Source organism: Limulus polyphemus, unplaced genomic scaffold (genome assembly GCF_000517525.1).
Source record: "Limulus polyphemus unplaced genomic scaffold, Limulus_polyphemus-2.1.2 Scaffold3770, whole genome shotgun sequence".
Taxonomy (NCBI): Eukaryota; Metazoa; Arthropoda; class Merostomata; order Xiphosura; family Limulidae; genus Limulus; species Limulus polyphemus.
Genome location: NW_013669380.1, coordinates 37282 through 40300, shown reverse-complemented (window position 1 = coordinate 40300; position 3019 = coordinate 37282). Strand labels below are relative to the sequence as shown.

General features: G+C 32.3%; 1 protein-coding gene across 1 annotated transcript in view; it reads right to left on the bottom strand.

The window, feature by feature from the left end:
- LOC106470012 (myeloid leukemia factor 1-like) overlaps positions 1–3019 on the bottom strand; it is a 45275-nt gene that overhangs the window by 39335 nt on the left and 2921 nt on the right. The gene's annotated exons all lie outside the window — the stretch shown is intronic.

The window sequence follows — 3019 nt, the reverse complement described above, 5'->3', positions numbered from 1 at the left end:
ATGCTAACCACTATACCACCGTCGCAACTGACGTTTAAAGCTTAGTATTTTATTATAATATGTATTTCTGTTATTTTTATTATTTGGAAATAAAGAATAATTTATTATTAATAATAATATTTCAAAGGTAACATTGACTTCTAAATTCAAATTTCACAATATTATGTAACAGTTTAACAAAATAACTACATTAAATTATAAAAACGGTAGAATACTGGAGTTTGCTTTATTCTTCATATTGTTATTAAACTTTTTCATCCTGCTTCTATGATGATAATAATAATACTTTATGATTGTGAGAATTTTGACATAATTCTTCAAAAGATTAGAACGTTTTAATCATGGTTTACAATAATATAGGTCTCTGAAATTATTTCAAATATTTGCAGAAACGCCGCCCTAGGAGCGGCTGTTTGTGCTCGTAATAACTAATTCTAGTATTCACACATCATTGTAAACAAGTATTATTTGTGGGAAGTACTACACGGGAAAAGTGTTCGGATTGTGCTCTTCAGTCATACGCAACTCATTGCATCCAAACGATTCAATGTACATGGCTAAATTTTCATAAATGTTACTGATATGAACTGTAATGTTTTTATGTACTGAAAGTGCTACCCTTTATTGAAAAAATGATAGTTATTTAAGAACTCCAGTTATTAATACTACTTTTAAAAATTACATCAATAAAGATATAATCAAACCTTCACGTACAGTCCTAGTGAAAGTGGTGTTGTTGTTGTTGTTGTTGTGAAGATAATACTTTTATTTAAAATTGTGTTCTGTTATACAGAAATGTTTGCTGCACATACCATAGTTATTTTTATAATTCTCTGAACCTTGAATACCCAAAATGTAAATTTATTTATGGATTTTTGTTTGTGGTGCCATTCAATAAATGGCGCCACATTTCATAAGCCCCAATCACCAGTTCTGGCATTGAGACCTTGTTGCATTTCAGCACAACAGATGGCACCATTGTATTTATTATTTCGGTGACATATATAGATAGATAGACTGCACGTCATTAGTGCATTATACTGTACTAAGATTACAGTAAGAACTAAGATACCTCAAAATGGTATCAGCTTATGTCTCTCATATAACATTGTACACATACTACTTACTGTTTATGTAATATAATAACCTGATAAACATTAGGCCTACATGTGCAATTGCTTTTACGTTCAGTATTTCGGAATATCGGCCCTTCGAAATACCGGTCTTTTATTTAAGTCCTGTTAAGTTAAAAATTGCTTTTATTACAACTATGTATTTCTTAATTAATATGCAATAGTAGTTATTATTAATATCTGATTAAATTAAACTACCTGGATAAATCATAATTAAAAGGTAGCCCAGTAATTAATATAGCTTTCTTACTAAAACTATGCAAAGTCTGAATAAGATGTAAATATTATCACTTTTTCCTTTGACTTGTTTTCACTTTACATTATATACACACCAATATTTAATATGCATTATCAACTGGAAATGCCTCCCACTGATGGCTTAACGTAAACCGTGAAGTTTAATATGTTAAATGTCGTGTTTCGATATCTGCAGTGGTAAAAACTCAGGCCCTTTGTGTAACTTTTTTTCACTTAAACACAATACAAACAACCAACCTATTTTGCGTCATGCCACACAAATAGGCTACCTGCATTATGTCCATCGCCGGGAATCGAACCCTGTATTTTAGCATTTTTAAGTCTGCAAACGTCCTGCTGAACCACCAGGAACCAACGAAATTCATAAATTCACAAAATTTTAAAGGGACAAAAAAGAACTTATTAGCCCATCAAGGATGTCTCTTCCAGCTCCCAAATATATCCAATCCTTACTACTCATGTATTCATCCAAACTTTTCTTGAACTCAGTTAAATTTTCTGCTTTGAAAGCAGCTCATTCCAAAATTCAACCATCCTGTTTAAAAAGTAATGCTGTCTATACTGCATACGACTCCTACGTTGTCAAAATATTAATTTATCATCCCTTGTCCTATTGTTTTCACTGCTAAACACAAAAAAGTTTGATGGGTCTATATTATCAATACCCTTAATAATCTTAAATATCTCAATCAAATCCCCTTTGACCCTTCTCCTCTCCAGAGAAAAAAAGTTTAAAGATTTTAGTCTCTCTTTATAAAACAATCTCATCATCCCAGATATCATCTTAGTGGCTTTTCTCTGAACCTTTTCCGATAATTCAATGTCGTTCTTGAGGAAAGGAGCTCAAAACTGTACACAGTACTCTAAATGAGGCCTTACAAGTGATCTATACTGTGAAACAATAATATCCCTTGTCTTGTATTCAATATTTCTATAGATTCTACCCAAAATCATATTAGCCCTATTGATAGCTACAATACACTGTTTAGATGACTTAAGAGATTTTTCGATCACAACACCAAGATCTTTTTTAAACCACAGTATTTAATGTATTCCCATTTAGATCTTAACAATAATTTGAATTGTGAACACCTACATACATCACCTTACATTTTGGATAGTTAAACATCATCTGCCACGTATTGGCCCAATGCATCAAATGATCTAAATCTCCCTGAAAGTCTTCAGCGTCTTTGATACAGTTAGCCACCCCAAAAAATCTTAATGTCATCTGCAAACTTCAATATTTTGTTACTCATTCCAGAGTCAATATCATTAATATAAATCACAAACAGCAGAGGAGCCAGGACAGAGCCCTTAGGCACACCACTTGTAACTGTGATCCAGTTACATCTAAATCCATTTATTACTACTCTCTGCTTTCTACTCTCCATCCAATTTAATAACATTTCCCTCACACCTACAGATTTAATTTTTGTAACAAGTCTTTGGTGAGACACCTTATCAAATCAAGGTAAACCAAATCTACTGTATTTCCTTCATCAACTCTTTTAGTAACATCCTCATAGAATGTCAGAAGATTTGTTAAACGTGACTTTCCCTTAGAGAAACCATGCTGGCTCTTGGACACTATATCAAACTGCTTTAAGTGACTCTGCAATGCATCT